General features: G+C 34.1%; 1 protein-coding gene and 2 non-coding genes across 3 annotated transcripts in view; 1 reads left to right on the forward strand and 2 right to left on the reverse strand.

The window, feature by feature from the left end:
• LOC110649132 (beta-glucosidase 13-like) overlaps positions 1-18530 on the forward strand; it is a 31338-nt gene that overhangs the window by 4659 nt on the left and 8149 nt on the right. The window lies entirely within an intron of this gene.
• Positions 1681-1787, reverse strand: LOC131182647 (small nucleolar RNA R71). Its single transcript, XR_009150909.1, has one exon. It is a non-coding gene; the product is annotated as a small nucleolar RNA R71 (small nucleolar RNA).
• On the reverse strand, positions 11230-11336 carry LOC131182648 (small nucleolar RNA R71). Its single transcript, XR_009150910.1, has one exon. It is a non-coding gene; the product is annotated as a small nucleolar RNA R71 (small nucleolar RNA).

The raw sequence follows: 18530 nt of genomic DNA on the forward strand, positions 1-18530 counted from the left end.
ATTTCTTCATTTCTTCATTTGGGTTTATTTTTAAACAATGATTTGTGAGTAGTTGATTGAGATTCTAGAGATGGGTTTGTAAATATTGATTTGTTTTGTGGTTTTGAACTGATTTAGCCATTTAAATGAAGATTGTTATATTTTGATTTATTGCTTGTGTGCTTATTTCCTTGCTTGATGAATGGGCCCTCATTGAGTTAAGTTTTAATCCTTAATAGATGGACTGAAAAGTGAATATTGGGGATAGATAATCTTGCAATAAACTTTATTTTCTTGGCGTTAGAAATAAGCTAAGAAGATTAAGGTGAACTTTCAAAAATCAATTAGAGCATTAATTGGGTTTTGTTAGATTTGAAATACCGTGAAAGCAGGGTTTGATTTAATGAAAACCAATTTTGAGATGCTTGAAAAGGTTTCAAAATTTAAGAATTGATTTCCCTCAAAATTGCAATTCTCATGTGTTTGGCTAAATTAGGAAAAATCACATGCAAACAATATTGAAAATCAATCTCTAGAATCAATTTATTTTTCATTGAAATTAGATATAAATTCTCCAAACCTCATAAATAGCAATTTCAATTTAAATCCAATTTAAATTTAATTCCAATTTAAATCAATATCTAGAATTACTTTATTTTTTTTAGATTTAATTCTTCTTAATTTCATAAATAGAAATTCCAAATTAATTTTTGGTAATCTAGTTTAATTAATTTTAGTTAATTGATTGATCTAGTTTTAATTCCTCAAATACCAATTTTAATTCCAAATTTCATTTTACATCTTTAATTTTTGTCTTAATTTTAATTTTTAGATTTTATTTTTAATATCTTTTAATTTTTGTCATTCTAATTAGCTTATACTTTTATTTCCAATTTAAGCACAATTCCCTATGGGATCGATATCATTTTTAAAACTATACTACTGTGACCCGTGCACTTGCGGACACACAGCATCAAGTTTTTAGCGCCGTTCTTAGGAATTGTTTGTTTTTAAGTTTGATTTTAATTGTTTTAAGCTAATTAGTATTTTTATTTTATTTTATTTTCACTATTGTTCCTTGTGTTTTTGGTACTTTTCTTGTTTATGAGACGATCGAAAAGCACAAGTGATCTTGGAATTGTTGTTCAACCAGAAATTGAAAAATTACATCGAGCCAACAAAAAGGAATACAAAAGAATAAAAGAAGCAGAAAAAGAAGAACAACAAATATTTGAGCAAGAGGAGACAATAGAAAATATGGAGAATCAAAATAGAGCTATTGGTGGAAATAATGGAGGAAATGAGCAAAACGGGCAAAATGTAGTTGTTAATCAAAATGATCCTCAAAGAAGATCCATGTTAGATTATGCTTTTCCTAGATGTGTAGATGTGAGAGATATGAGACCTACTATTGGAGCTAATCAATTTGAATTAAAAAGCGGTCTTATTCAAATGGTTGAAATTCACAATTTGGAGGTAGCCCACTTGAAAATCCTCATTCTCATTTGAAGAAATTTTTGATGATATGTGGTACACAAAGACAACCTGAGTTTAGATGAAGTTATTCGGCTCACCTTATTTCCATTTTCTCTTGAGATTGACATTGGAGTGGTATGACTCACTCCCACAAGCTATTATAGCTACTTGGGAGCACTATCTCAAGCTTTTCTATCTCAATTTTTCCCACCTGGGAAAACTACTCATTTGAGGAATTTGATGGTAGCTTTTAAACCAAGAGATGATGAAACTTTGTATGAATCTTGGATGAGATTTAAGGAGCTTGAAAGGCAATGTCCTCATCATGAAATACCGAAATGGATGATTGTTCAGAATTTCTACACCAGAGTTACTCCAGCCATAAGAAACACAATTGATTCACAAGCAGGAGGAGATTTCATGAGAATGACAAGTGAAGAATGCTATGATCTATTAGAGAAGATTGCTCATAATACCCATTTATGGGGAAATCCTAAAGCACTTGAGCCAAAGAAAGCTGGGATCTATGAACTAGACTCAGTTAGCTACATGAATGCAAGATTTGATCAGTTGACTTAGCTTCTTAGTGATTTTTGCACAAAGGCAACAAACTCAACTCCTACAACTATGCAACAAGTTGCCTTCACAGATGGAACTCAAAGTTGTGGAGTTAATTACTCTTCTTATGGTGATGATTATTTGCAAGAACAAGCTGCTTATGCAGGAGGTTATCAACAGAAACCTATGGGAAATGCTTATTCTAATGTGAACAACTCAACATGGAGACCACAAGCAACTTTTGTTCAACAAGGACAAAGCTCAAATTATGCTCATAACCAGCAGTTTATGCAGCAAAATAGGCCTCAATTTCAGCCTCAATTTCAGCCCACAAGGCAGCCACCACCTGGATATCAAGCAAGAGCACAAGAATCCCTTCCATCCCATGAACCGAAGCCATCTTTGGAGAACATGATGGAGAAATTTTTTGCTGAACAAAGCAAGATGAATAGCAAATTGGAGGAAGAAATGCAACACATGAGACAAACCATGGATCAATTACAAGTCCACAACCGCATGTTGGAGACTCAATTGGCGCAACAAGCAAGCTCATCAGGAAGCAATTCCTATGGGAAACTACCTAGCCAACCACAAAACCCTCATGAACAATGTAAGTTGGTGACCTTGAGAAGTGGTAAGAAAGTTGGTCAAGAGAGTGAAAACAAGAGAGAAGAAAAAGAGAGCACAAAAGAAGAAAATTTAGTTGAGAGCAAGAAAAATGAAAAAGAAGAAGAAAGCAAAAGTGAGCAAGATGAAGGAGAGAAATCATACATCCCACCTGAACCTTACAAACCCACCCTTCCCTACCCTCAAAGATTCATCAAGCATAAGCTAGACAAACAATTTGGCAAATTCCTTGAAGTGCTAAAAAAATTGTATATCAATGTGCCATTCACTGAGGCACTATCCCAAATGCCAAGTTATGCCAAGTTTTTGAAGGAAATTCTTTCCAACAAGAGAAGGCTAGAAGATTATGACACCATCAACTTGGGAGAGCAATGCAGTGCTATAATTCAGAAAAAGTTACCTCCCAAACTCAAAGATCCGGGTGTGTTTTCCATCCCTTGTCATATTGGTGATAATTGTGTGGCAAATGCTTTATGTGACCTTGGAGCTAGCGTCAGCCTAATGCCTCTTTCAATATATGAGAAGTTGAATATGGGAGAATTGAAGCCCACAAACATGTATCTATCATTGGCTGACCGTTCAATTAAGTATCCGGAAGGCATTCTTGAAAATGTGCCTATCAAGGTTGGGAAATTTTACATTCCGGTAGACTTTGTCATTTTGGATATGGAAGAAGACACAAAAGTTCCTATCTTATTGGGAAGACCCTTTTTGGCAACAGCTGGTGCATTAATTGATGTAAAGGGTGAGCAATTGACACTTAGAGTGGGAGATGATCAAATGATATTCAACATCAATCCAGCCATGAAAAGGAAACATGAAGAAGTTGAGTCTTGTTTGCGGGTAGACATTATTGATGAGATTGTTCAAGAGCATTTCAGAAAAAGCTATCCACAAGACCCACTTGAAAATTGCTTAGTCCATGGTGGGAGCATTGATGATGATAATCACAACATGGCTATTTTTGCGCAATACTTGGAAAGCTCTCCACCACATCCACAAGCCTCAATTTTTCAACTTGAAGGAGTACAAAATCTGGAGATCAAACCACCATCATTAAAGGTAGAGGATGCCCCAAAGGTAGATCTTAAACCTCTTCCTTCCAACCTCAGGTATGCTTTTCTTGGACCCAATGAAACATATCCTGTTATAATTAATGCATCATTGACTAATATTGAGATTGACAAATTGTTGAGAGTTTTGAGAGAATATAGAAGAGTTTTGGGTTATGCAATTGATGATATAAAGGGAATTAGTCCAACAGTTTGTATGCATAGGATTTTCCTTGAGCCAAATAGTAAACCTTCCATTGAACACCAAAGAAGATTGAATCCTACAATGAAGGATGTTGTGAAAAAGGAAATCCTAAAATTACTAGCTCTTTGGAATTATTTACCCTATTTCTGACAGTGAGTGGGTTAGTCCTGTGCATGTTGTACCAAAGAAAGGTGGGGTGACAGTTGTTAAAAATGAAAATAATGAATTGATACCCACTAGAACTGTTACAGGTTGGAGAATGTGCATAGACTATAGGAAGTTGAACAATGCCACAAGAAAAGACCATTTTCCCCTTCCTTTTATGGATCAAATGTTAGAGAGATTAGCCAAGCATTCTTTCTTTTGTTACTTAGATGGATATTCTGGTTTCTTTCAAATTCCAATACATCCTGATGACCAAGAGAAAACTACCTTTACCTGTCCCTATGGCACCTTTGCCTATCGAAGGATGCCATTCGGATTGTGTAATGCGCCTGGCACATTTCAAAGGTGCATGATGGCTATTTTTTCTGATTTTATTGAAGAAATTATGGAAGTCTTCATGGATGATTTTTCAGTATATGGCACTAATTTTGATTCATACTTGACTAATTTGTCTAAAATCTTGCAGAGATGTGCTGATAATGATTTGGTGTTGAATTGGGAGAAATGCCACTTTATGGTCCAAGAGGGAATCGTTTTAGGGCATTTAATCTCAAAAAGGGGAATTGAAGTGGATAGAGCCAAAATAGAAATTATTGAAAAAATGCCCCCTCCAACCACTGTCAAAGGAGTGCGGAGTTTCCTTGGACATGCTGGGTTTTACCGGCAATTTATTCAAGATTTTTCTAAACTTGCTAAACCCTTAACAAATCTTTTGAATCATGATGTTAAATTTGATTTTAATCAAGATTGTATGGTTGCTTTTTGCAGGTTAAAGACGGCATTAACAACTCCTATCATGCAACCCCAGTTGGACTTTGCCATTCGAAATCATGTGTGATGCAAGCGAGTTTCTTTGTTGAGTATCCTTGGCCAGCGAAAAGATAGAAAACCTTATGCCATTTACTATGCAAGCCGAACCCTTGATGAAGCTCAAGTCAATTACGCCACAACTGAAAAGGAGTTCCTTGCGGTAGTATTTGCACTCAATAAATTTCGTTCTTATTTGGTCAACTCAAAGGTAATTGTTTTCACTGATCATGCAGCAATAAAGTATTTAATGAGCAAGAAAGAAGCTAAATCTAGGTTGATTAGATGGATATTGTTACTTCAAGAATTTGATTTGGAAATAAGAGATAAAAAGGGTGTTGAGAATGTGGTGGCTGATCACCTTTCTAGGATGAAAACTGAAAATAAAGATGATGAAATTGTGCCAATTGATGAGTTTTTCATGAATGAGCAGTTGTATGTGTTGAATTCTGCACTTCCATGGTTTGCTGATATTGTGAATTTCTTGTCTTGTGGTGTCTTGCCACCTGATTTATCTTGGCAGCAAAAGAAAAGATTCTTGCATGATGTTAAATTTTATTCTTGGGAAGAACCTCTTTTGTTTGGGAGATGCAATGATGGAATAATTAGAAGATGTATACCAGAGGAAGAAATACATGATGTTATTTACCATTGTCATTCCTCTGAATATGGTGGTCATTTTAGTGTCTCAAAAACTGTTGAAAAAGTCTTGACATCAGGTTTCTATTGGCCTAATATGTTTAAACATGTGAGAGACTTTGTAAGCAAGTGTGATAGGTGCCAAAGGGTAGGCAACATTTCCAAAAGAGATGAGATGCCCCAGTCCATATTAGAAGTTGAATTATTTGATGTATGGGAATTGATTTCATGGGGCCATTTCCATCTTCTTATGGGAATAAATATATCTTGGTAGGGGTGGACTATGTATCTAAATGGGTAGAAGCTATTGCTACACCTACCAATGATGCAAAAGTTGTGGTGAAATTTACGAAAAATTTGTTTTAACCAGATTTGGTGCCCCACGTGCCATAATTAGTGATGGTGGTAGCCATTTTTGCAACCACCAATTTGAAAAATTGATGAGAAAATATGGGGTAAAGCATAGGATTGCCACACCATATCACCCTCAAACAAATGGCCAAGTAGAAATCACAAATAGAGAAATCAAGCAAATCTTGGAGAAAATCACAATAAGTCTAGAAAAGATTAGTCCCTTAAATTAGATGACACTCTTTGGGCATAAAGAACAGCCTTTAAAACCCCATAGGAACTACACCTTATAGGTTAGTTTTTGGGAAATCATGCCATTTGCCCGTAGAGTTAGAACATAAAGCTTATTGGGCCATAAGAGCAATCAATTTTGATTTACAAGCTGCTGGACACAAAAGACTTTTGCAACTTGATGAGTTAGAAGAATTGAGACTTGATGCTTATGAAAATGCTAGGATCTATAAAGAAAGAACTAAAAAATGGCATGATAAGCATATCAAGAAAAAGGACTTTAAAGAAGGAGATTTGGTTCTCTTATTCAATTCAAGGTTGAAATTTTTTCCAGGAAAATTAAAATCAAGGTGGTCAGGTCCATTTAAAATTTTGAAAGTTTTACCTCATGGTGCTGTGGAAATCTTTGGTGAAAAATCGGGTAATTTCAAGGTAAATGGGCAAAGGTTGAGGCACTATTTAGTTGGTGAGCCAATTGAGAAGATAGCAACTTGCTATCTCTCTCATTCTCCATAACATTTTGAGTGAGTATGGTCAAGCTAAAGACCTAAACTTAGCATTTTTGGGCATAACTCATAATTTTTCATTGATTCTTTATTTCTTTCATATATATATTTGTTTTAAGTTTTTCTATACTCCTTATTCAGAGTTTAACATTGTTCTAATTTCCTTGTGCAGATGGGATGCAATGCATTGCAAGCAAATGAGCATAAAAAAAAAAAAAAAAAAAAAAAAAAAAAAAAAAAACATTTCATGTCTTTAATTTCGTTGCTTAATTAATTAGTATTTTGAACTTGTTTAGTTAATATTTTGCTTGTGTTGTTTTTTTTTATTTTACTTGAACCCTTTACTTATCCAGTTTTTTTTAGTTCCTCATAAAATACATTTTTCTTTTATGTTTCTAGTACATTGCTCACTTGCTTTTATGTGCTACTTCGAATTCACACTTGATAATTATATTATCTGCGCTTAACTTCCCTATTCCAAATTTTTGAGATTAATCGATTTAATGGATTCCATTGCACTGTTTCTTTTGCAATGAGTGCAGCAGCTGTCCAAATTTTACCTAATTAAATTGGCTGCACTTCAATGAGGTAACACTTCTTATCTCAGCTTGTGTCACTTTCAACACAAGTTGTGCTATCGCTTATGCAACAGGGTAATAATTTCTCTATGCACATATAGCCAAATTATCCCATTCCTTGCACATTTTTAACATTGAGGACAATGTTCATTCTGAGTATGGGGGAGAGGGTAAATTTTTTGCAAAAATTATTTTTCCTTGCAAAAATTATTTTTCCTTTTTCATTTGCATATAGTGACATACTCATTCATTACTTCATACTTGTACATATTCACATATATACACTGCATATAGCTTCATATATACTTAGTTATGCATACTTAGTTGCATACAGGTTGACTTGACATATACACTCATGCATTTCATTCATTCATTTAAAATTTTTGGATTTTTAAACCAGTCTTTGGATTCCATAAGCCACTTATTCAAGCAATCCAACTTGCCTTTAGATGGTTAGTGGAATGAAAGTTCCAGCTGGGTACAAAGTCTTAAGCATTATTCTTTCTCTTACTTAATAGCTGAAAATTAATACATTCATCTAGGTATGCAGATTCTGATTAGTTATTTTGAGTTTTGAGTGTCTGGATAAGCCTTTAAGAAAGAAAATGGTCATTGTCGTCTCACCATTCCTAGAACAAGCATCTTAGATCTTTCAAAGCGAAATTTTTAACTTGCATTTGATAAGAATATGATTTAGGCATTTCTTCATATTTTAAACCTCGCATTTAGCCTTAACCTACCTTAATTTCATTTTAACCCTTGCAAACCCCCTTGAACCTTAAATCCCTAATTTCTTTGGAACCCAAATCATTTACCTAGCCATTAAACCTAAACACTACCACCTATTATGAGAATAATATTTTAGCAATTAAGTGCATAAAAAAAAAAAAAAAAAAAAAAAAAAAAAAACTTGGAGGATTGAAACATCTTGAAAAGTGCTAGAGTAATTGTGAAAAGTTGATAAAAAAATAATAAATAGTCACAAAAATATCCCAAAGGTAATTTTGGGTGTGACGTGAAATAGGGACACATACAAAATAAAAAAATATATATATTATAAAAGTAGTCCCTTTATTGTGTTAGCACTTAAGATTCATTGTGAATTTCTTTCCTCTTGATAAAAAAATTAGTATTATAAAAAAAAAAAAAAAAAATGGATGCACTTTGAGTTTCATGGTTAATATTATTCTCATATTTTGTTTACCTTATTCCCTTTCTTTGTTAACCACAATTTTACCCTATTAGACCCCATTACAACCCTTAAAAAAAGACCTAATGATTCTTTGAAAAATGCTTGTTACATTAGTAGAGTTAGATCTTTTATGCTTGCATATGGGTTTGGCAATATAATCTTCCATACATTACTCACCATCTATTTGAGACACATTGGCTATCTATTTCATTTAGGTTTGTTTTGGCACAATTGACTCTTGTAGTTGGTTGGTATTTGTTGCTTGGGTTGATTGGTTAATTCTTAGCTATTCTGTAATAGTTGAGAGTGCTTGCTTCATTTTTGTGCTTTTCTTTGGTGGGAATTTGGAATGTTGGTGGCTAGAGGTAAGTTGGTAGTTTGGATTAGTGAATTTTTGAGTTTTCAAAGACTGATTCTATTCCCTTCCAAATGAGTTTTAATGAAATTTTTGCTTGAGGACAAGCAAGAGTTTGAGTATGGGGGAATTTGATGCATGCATTTTAGATCATCATTTAGGAGTAATTTTTGCACATAATTTACCCTTATTCATAGCTATTATTTTAGATATTAGTATATATTTAGTCAATTTTACAATTTTCACATTTCTTAGTTTAATTTTTGGAATTTATTTGTTTTGTAGGTTAAATCTGGAGAAATTTGATGTATTTTGATCAGAGTAGCCATTTGGAGGAGATTAAAATCGAATTGCAAAAATTTTGAAGTTGAAAAAAAAAAAAAAAAAAAAAAAATGGCCGAGAGCGACACAACTGCAAAGACAACCGAATTAGCTCATGTCGCGAGTTGTGTCGATCGTCGAATATTCACGCCAGAGCGACACAACCAGCGACACAACCGACTCGGCTTATGTCGTTTTCTTGGAAAATTTTTGACGTGGCATTTCCGTTACTCGACCTTTTACCTCACTTTCTGGATCCTTCCCCTTTTACCCATTCTAGAACAGTCCCTTGCCTATATAAAGTGCCCTTTATCACTTTCTTTCCATAGAGAGCAAGGAAGGCATTTTAGAAAGATAGAAAGAGGAAAGGGAGGAGCATCTTCTGCATCTTCTTCCAAGTGACAAGGATCACGTTTACGCACTTTTCTGCGAGAGATCCTGCTGCAAATCTGCTGGGTTTTTCTACCCCTTTAAGCTTACATTTCCATTATTTCTTCATTTCTTCATTTGGGTTTATTTTTAAACAATGATTTGTGAGTAGTTGATTGAGATTCTAGAGATGGGTTTGTAAATATTGATTTGTTTTGTGGTTTTGAACTGATTTAGCCATTTAAATGAAGATTGTTATATTTTGATTTATTGCTTGTGTGCTTATTTCCTTGCTTGATGAATGGGCCCTCATTGAGTTAAGTTTTAATCCTTAATAGATGGACTGAAAAGTGAATATTGGGGATAGATAATCTTGCAATAAACTTTATTTTCTTGGCGTTAGAAATAAGCTAAGAAGATTAAGGTGAACTTTCCAAAAATCAATTAGAGCATTAATTGGGTTTTTGTTAGATTTGAAATACCGTGAAAACAGGGTTTGATTTAATGAAAACCAATTTTGAGATGCTTGAAAAAGGTTTCAAAAATTTAAGAATTGATTTCCCTCAAAATTGCAATTCTCATGTGTTTGGCTAAATTAGGGAAAAATCACATGCAAACAATATTGAAAATCCAATCTCTAGAATCAATTTATTTTTCATTGAAATTAGATATAAATTCTCCAAACCTCATAAATAGCAATTTCAATTTAAATCCAATTTAAATTTAATTCCAATTTAAATCCAATATCTAGAATTACTTTATTTTTTTTAGATTTAATTCTTCTTAATTTCATAAATAGAAATTCCAAATTAATTTTTGGTAATCTAGTTTAATTAATTTTAGTTAATTGATTGATCTAGTTTTAATTCCTCAAATACCAATTTTAATTCCAAATTTCATTTTACATCTTTAATTTTTGTCTTAATTTTAATTTTTAGATTTTATTTTTAATATCTTTTAATTTTTGTCATTCTAATTAGCTTATACTTTTATTTCCAATTTAAGCACAATTCCCTGTGGGATCGATATCATTTTTTTAAAACTATACTACTGTGACCCGTGCACTTGCGGACACACAGTATCAAGTTTTTGGCGCCGTTGCCGGGGAATTGTTTGTTTTTAAGTTGGATTTTAATTGTTTTAAGCTAATTAGAATTTTTATTTTATTTTATTTTCACTATTGTTCCTTGTGTTTTTCAGGTACTTTTCTTGTTTATGAGACGATCGAAAAGCACAAGTGATACTGAATTGTTGTTCAACCCAGAAATTGAAAAATTCTGTCGAGCCAACAAAAAGGAATACAAAAGAAGAAAAGAAGCAGAAAAAGAAGAACAACAAATATTTGAGCAAGAGGAGACAATAGAAAATATGGAGAATCAAAATAGAGCTATTGGTGGAAATAATGGAGGAAATGAGCAAAACGGGCAAAATGTAGTTGTTAATCAAAATGATCCTCAAAGAAGATCCATGTTAGATTATGCTTTTCCTAGATGTACTGATGTGAGAGATAACAGACCTACTATTGGAGCTAATCAATTTGAATTAAAAACTGGTCTTATTCAAATGGTTCAGAATTCACAATTTGGAGGTAGCCCACTTGAAAATCCTCATTCTCATTTGAAGAAATTTTTGATGATATGTGGTACACAAAGACAACCTGGAGTTTCAGATGAAGTTATTCGGCTCACCTTATTTCCATTTTCTCTTCGAGATTCAGCATTGGAGTGGTATGACTCACTCCCACAAGCTATTATAGCTACTTGGGAGCAGCTATCTCAAGCTTTTCTATCTCAATTTTTCCCACCTGGGAAAACTACTCATTTGAGGAATTTGATGGTAGCTTTTAAACCAAGAGATGATGAAACTTTGTATGAATCTTGGATGAGATTTAAGGAGCTTGAAAGGCAATGTCCTCATCATGAAATACCGAAATGGATGATTGTTCAGAATTTCTACACCAGAGTTACTCCAGCCATAAGAAACACAATTGATTCACAAGCAGGAGGAGATTTCATGAGAATGACAAGTGAAGAATGCTATGATCTATTAGAGAAGATTGCTCATAATACCCATTTATGGGGAAATCCTAAAGCACTTGAGCCAAAGAAAGCTGGGATCTATGAACTAGACTCAGTTAGCTACATGAATGCAAGATTTGATCAGTTGACTTAGCTTCTTAGTGATTTTTGCACAAAGGCAACAAACTCAACTCCTACAACTATGCAACAAGTTGCCTTCACAGATGGAACTCAAAGTTGTGGAGTTAATTACTCTTCTTATGGTGATGATTATTTGCAAGAACAAGCTGCTTATGCAGGAGGTTATCAACAGAAACCTATGGGAAATGCTTATTCTAATGTGAACAACTCAACATGGAGACCACAAGCAACTTTTGTTCAACAAGGACAAAGCTCAAATTATGCTCATAACCAGCAGTTTATGCAGCAAAATAGGCCTCAATTTCAGCCTCAATTTCAGCCCACAAGGCAGCCACCACCTGGATATCAAGCAAGAGCACAAGAATCCCTTCCATCCCATGAACCGAAGCCATCTTTGGAGAACATGATGGAGAAATTTTTTGCTGAACAAAGCAAGATGAATAGCAAATTGGAGGAAGAAATGCAACACATGAGACAAACCATGGATCAATTACAAGTCCACAACCGCATGTTGGAGACTCAATTGGCGCAACAAGCAAGCTCATCAGGAAGCAATTCCTATGGGAAACTACCTAGCCAACCACAAAACCCTCATGAACAATGTAAGTTGGTGACCTTGAGAAGTGGTAAAAAAGTTGGTCAAGAGAGTGAAAACAAGAGAGAAGAAAAAGAGAGCACAAAAGAAGAAAATTCAGTTGAGAGCAAGAAAAATGAAAAAGAAGAAGAAAGCAAAAGTGAGCAAGATGAAGGAGAGAAATCATACATCCCACCTGAACCTTACAAACCCACCCTTCCCTACCCTCAAAGATTCATCAAGCATAAGCTAGACAAACAATTTGGCAAATTCCTTGAAGTGCTAAAAAAATTGTATATCAATGTGCCATTCACTGAGGCACTATCCCAAATGCCAAGTTATGCCAAGTTTTTGAAGGAAATTCTTTCCAACAAGAGAAGGCTAGAAGATTATGACACCATCAACTTGGGAGAGCAATGCAGTGCTATAATTCAGAAAAAGTTACCTCCCAAACTCAAAGATCCGGGTGTGTTTTCCATCCCTTGTCATATTGGTGATAATTGTGTGGCAAATGCTTTATGTGACCTTGGAGCTAGCGTCAGCCTAATGCCTCTTTCAATATATGAGAAGTTGAATATGGGAGAATTGAAGCCCACAAACATGTATCTATCATTGGCTGACCGTTCAATTAAGTATCCGGAAGGCATTCTTGAAAATGTGCCTATCAAGGTTGGGAAATTTTACATTCCGGTAGACTTTGTCATTTTGGATATGGAAGAAGACACAAAAGTTCCTATCTTATTGGGAAGACCCTTTTTGGCAACAGCTGGTGCATTAATTGATGTAAAGGGTGAGCAATTGACACTTAGAGTGGGAGATGATCAAATGATATTCAACATCAATCCAGCCATGAAAAGGAAACATGAAGAAGTTGAGTCTTGTTTGCGGGTAGACATTATTGATGAGATTGTTCAAGAGCATTTCAGAAAAAGCTATCCACAAGACCCACTTGAAAATTGCTTAGTCCATGGTGGGAGCATTGATGATGATAATCACAACATGGCTATTTTTGCGCAATACTTGGAAAGCTCTCCACCACATCCTGAAGCCACAATTTTTCAACTTGAAGGAGTACAAAATCTGGAGATCAAACCACCATCATTAAAGGTAGAGGATGCCCCAAAGGTAGATCTTAAACCTCTTCCTTCCAACCTCAGGTATGCTTTTCTTGGACCCAATGAAACATATCCTGTTATAATTAATGCATCATTGACTAATATTGAGATTGACAAATTGTTGAGAGTTTTGAGAGAATATAGAAGAGTTTTGGGTTATGCAATTGATGATATAAAGGGAATTAGTCCAACAGTTTGTATGCATAGGATTTTCCTTGAGCCAAATAGTAAACCTTCCATTGAACACCAAAGAAGATTGAATCCTACAATGAAGGATGTTGTGAAAAAGGAAATCCTAAAATTACTAGCTGCTGGAATTATTTACCCTATTTCTGACAGTGAGTGGGTTAGTCCTGTGCATGTTGTACCAAAGAAAGGTGGGGTGACAGTTGTTAAAAATGAAAATAATGAATTGATACCCACTAGAATCAAGTTAGGTTGGAGAATGTGCATAGACTATAGGAAGTTGAACAATGCCACAAGAAAAGACCATTTTCCCCTTCCTTTTATGGATCAAATGTTAGAGAGATTAGCCAAGCATTCTTTCTTTTGTTACTTAGATGGATATTCTGGTTTCTTTCAAATTCCAATACATCCTGATGACCAAGAGAAAACTACCTTTACCTGTCCCTATGGCACCTTTGCCTATCGAAGGATGCCATTCGGATTGTGTAATGCGCCTGGCACATTTCAAAGGTGCATGATGGCTATTTTTTCTGATTTTATTGAAGAAATTATGGAAGTCTTCATGGATGATTTTTCAGTATATGGCACTAATTTTGATTCATACTTGACTAATTTGTCTAAAATCTTGCAGAGATGTGCTGATAATGATTTGGTGTTGAATTGGGAGAAATGCCACTTTATGGTCCAAGAGGGAATCGTTTTAGGGCATTTAATCTCAAAAAGGGGAATTGAAGTGGATAGAGCCAAAATAGAAATTATTGAAAAAATGCCCCCTCCAACCACTGTCAAAGGAGTGCGGAGTTTCCTTGGACATGCTGGGTTTTACCGGCAATTTATTCAAGATTTTTCTAAACTTGCTAAACCCTTAACAAATCTTTTGAATCATGATGTTAAATTTGATTTTAATCAAGATTGTATGGTTGCTTTTTGCAGGTTAAAGACGGCATTAACAACAGCTCCTATCATGCAACCCCCGGATTGGACTTTGCCATTCGAAATCATGTGTGATGCAAGCGAGTTTGCTGTTGGAGCTGTCCTTGGCCAGCGAAAAGATAGAAAACCTTATGCCATTTACTATGCAAGCCGAACCCTTGATGAAGCTCAAGTCAATTACGCCACAACTGAAAAGGAGTTCCTTGCGGTAGTATTTGCACTCAATAAATTTCGTTCTTATTTGGTCAACTCAAAGGTAATTGTTTTCACTGATCATGCAAAGAATAAAGTATTTAATGAGCAAGAAAGAAGCTAAATCTAGGTTGATTAGATGGATATTGTTACTTCAAGAATTTGATTTGGAAATAAGAGATAAAAAGGGTGTTGAGAATGTGGTGGCTGATCACCTTTCTAGGATGAAAACTGAAAATAAAGATGATGAAATTGTGCCAATTGATGAGTTTTTCATGAATGAGCAATTGTATGTGTTGAATTCTGCACTTCCATGGTTTGCTGATATTGTGAATTTCTTGTCTTGTGGTGTCTTGCCACCTGATTTATCTTGGCAGCAAAAGAAAAGATTCTTGCATGATGTTAAATTTTATTCTTGGGAAGAACCTCTTTTGTTTGGGAGATGCAATGATGGAATAATTAGAAGATGTATACCAGAGGAAGAAATACATGATGTTATTTACCATTGTCATTCCTCTGAATATGGTGGTCATTTTAGTGTCTCAAAAACTGTTGAAAAAGTCTTGACATCAGGTTTCTATTGGCCTAATATGTTTAAACATGTGAGAGACTTTGTAAGCAAGTGTGATAGGTGCCAAAGGGTAGGCAACATTTCCAAAAGAGATGAGATGCCCCAACAGTCCATATTAGAAGTTGAATTATTTGATGTGTGGGGAATTGATTTCATGGGGCCATTTCCATCTTCTTATGGGAATAAATATATCTTGGTAGGGGTGGACTATGTATCTAAATGGGTAGAAGCTATTGCTACACCTACCAATGATGCAAAAGTTGTGGTGAAATTTCTGAAAAAATTTGTTTTAACCAGATTTGGTGCCCCACGTGCCATAATCAGTGATGGTGGTAGCCATTTTTGCAACCACCAATTTGAAAAATTGATGAGAAAATATGGGGTAAAGCATAGGATTGCCACACCATATCACCCTCAAACAAATGGCCAAGTAGAAATCACAAATAGAGAAATCAAGCAAATCTTGGAGAAAACTGTCAATAAGTCCAGAAAAGATTGGTCCCTTAAATTAGATGACACTCTTTGGGCATATAGAACAGCATTTAAAACCCCCATAGGAACTACACCTTATAGGTTAGTTTTTGGGAAATCATGCCATTTGCCCGTAGAGTTAGAACATAAAGCTTATTGGGCCATAAGAGCAATCAATTTTGATTTACAAGCTGCTGGACACAAAAGACTTTTGCAACTTGATGAGTTAGAAGAATTGAGACTTGATGCTTATGAAAATGCTAGGATCTATAAAGAAAGAACAAAAAAATGGCATGATAAGCATATCAAGAAAAAGGACTTTAAAGAAGGAGATTTGGTTCTCTTATTCAATTCAAGGTTGAAATTTTTTCCAGGAAAATTAAAATCAAGGTGGTCAGGTCCATTTAAAATTTTGAAAGTTTTACCTCATGGTGCTGTGGAAATCTTTGGTGAAAAATCGGGTAATTTCAAGGTAAATGGGCAAAGGTTGAGGCACTATTCAGTTGGTGAGCCAATTGAGAAGATAGCAACTTGCTATCTCTCTCATTCTCCATAACATTTTGAGTGAGTATGGTCAAGCTAAAGACCTAAACTTAGCATTTTTGGGCATAACTCATAATTTTTCATTGATTCTTTATTTCTTTCATATATATATTTGTTTTAAGTTTTTCTATACTCCTTATTCAGAGTTTAACATTGTTCTAATTTCCTTGTGCAGATGGGATGCAATGCATTGCAAGCAAATGAGCATAAAAAAAAATAAAAAATAAAAAAAAAAAAAAACATTTCATGTCTTTAATTTCGTTGCTTAATTAATTAGTATTTTGAACTTGTTTAGTTAATATTTTGCTTGTGTTGTTTTTTTTTATTTTACTTGAACCCTTTACTTATCCAGTTTTTTTTAGTTCCTCATAAAATACATTTTTCTTTTATGTTTCTAGTACATTGCTCACTTGCTTTTATGTGCTACTTCGAATTCACACTTGATAATTATATTATCTGCGCTTAACTTCCCTATTCCAAATTTTTGAGATTAATCGATTTAATGGATTCCATTGCACTGTTTCTTTTGCAATGAGTGCAGCAGCTGTCCAAATTTTACCTAATTAAATTGGCTGCACTTCAATGAGGTAACACTTCTTATCTCAGCTTGTGTCACTTTCAACACAAGTTGTGCTATCGCTTATGCAACAGGGTAATAATTTCTCTATGCACATATAGCCAAATTATCCCATTCCTTGCACATTTTTAACATTGAGGACAATGTTCATTCTGAGTATGGGGGAGAGGGTAAATTTTTTGCAAAAATTATTTTTCCTTGCAAAAATTATTTTTCTTTTTCATTTGCATATAGTAACATACTCATTCATTACTTCATACTTGTACATATTCACTTATATACACTTGCATATAGCCTCATATACTTAGTTACGCATATTTAGTTGCATATAGGTTGACTTGACATTTACACTCATGCATATCATTCACCCATTTAAAATTTTTGGATTTTTAAACCAGTCTTTGAATTCCATAAGCCACTTATTCAAGCAAACCAACTTGCCTTTAGATGGTTAGTGGAATGAAAGTTCCAGCTGGGTACAAAGTCTTAAGCATTATTCTTTCTCTTACTTAATAGCTGAAAATTAATACATTCATCTAGGTATGCAGATTCTGATTAGTTATTTTGAGTTTTGAGTGTCTGGATAAGCCTTTAAGAAAGAAAATGGTCATTGTCGTCTCACCATTCCTAGAACAAGCATCTTAGATCTTTCAAAGCGAAATTTTTAACTTGCATTTGATAAGAATATGATTTAGGCATTTCTTCATATTTTAAACCTCGCATTTAGCCTTAACCTACCTTAATTTCATTTTAACCCTTGCAAACCCCCTTGAACCTTAAATCCCTAATTTCTTTGGAACCCAAATCATTTACCTAGCCATTAAACCTAAACACTACCACCTATTATGAGAATAATATTTTAGCAATTAAGTGCATAAAAAAAAAAAAAAAAAAAAACTTGGAGGATTGAAACATCTTGAAAAGTGCTAGAGTAATTGTGAAAAGTTGATAAAAAAAAAAGTCACAAAAATATCCCAAAGGTAATTTTGGGTGTGACGTGAAATAGGGACATATAAAAAATAAAAAATATATATATTATAAAAGTAGTCCCTTTATTGTGTTAGCACTTAAGATTCATTGTGAATTTCTTTCCTCTTGATAAAAAATTCTATTATTATAAAAAAAAAAAAAAGGATGCACTTTGAGTTTCATGGTTAATATTATTCTCATATTTTGTTTACCTTATTCCCTTTCTTTGTTAACCACAATTTTACCCTATTAGACCCCATTACAACCCTTAAAAAAAGACCTAATGATTCTTTGAAAAATGCTTGTTACATTAGTAGAGTTAGATCTTTTATGCTTGCATATGGGTTTGGCAATATAATCTTCCATACATTACTCACCATCTATTTGAGACACATTGGCTATCTATTTCATTTAGGTTTGTTTTGGCACAATTGACTCTTGTAGTTGGTTGGTATTTGTTGCTTGGGTTGATTGGTTAATTCTTAGCTATTCTGTAATAGTTGAGAGTGCTTGCTTCATTTTTTGTGCTTTTCTTTGGTGGGAATTTGGAATGTTGGTGGCTAGAGGTAAGTTGGTAGTTTGGATTAGTGAATTTTTGAGTTTTCAAAGACTGATTCTATTCCCTTCCAAATGAGTTTTAATGAAATTTTGCTTGAGGACAAGCAAGAGTTTGAGTATGGGGGAATTTGATGCATGCATTTTAGATCATCATTTAGGAGTAATTTTTGCACATAATTTACCCTTATTCATAGCTATTATTTTAGATATTAGTATATATTTAGTCAATTTTACAATTTTCACATTTCTTAGTTTAATTTTTGGAATTTAT

The sequence above is a fragment of the Hevea brasiliensis genome, chromosome 8, assembly GCF_030052815.1.
Source record: "Hevea brasiliensis isolate MT/VB/25A 57/8 chromosome 8, ASM3005281v1, whole genome shotgun sequence".
Taxonomy (NCBI): Eukaryota; Viridiplantae; Streptophyta; class Magnoliopsida; order Malpighiales; family Euphorbiaceae; genus Hevea; species Hevea brasiliensis.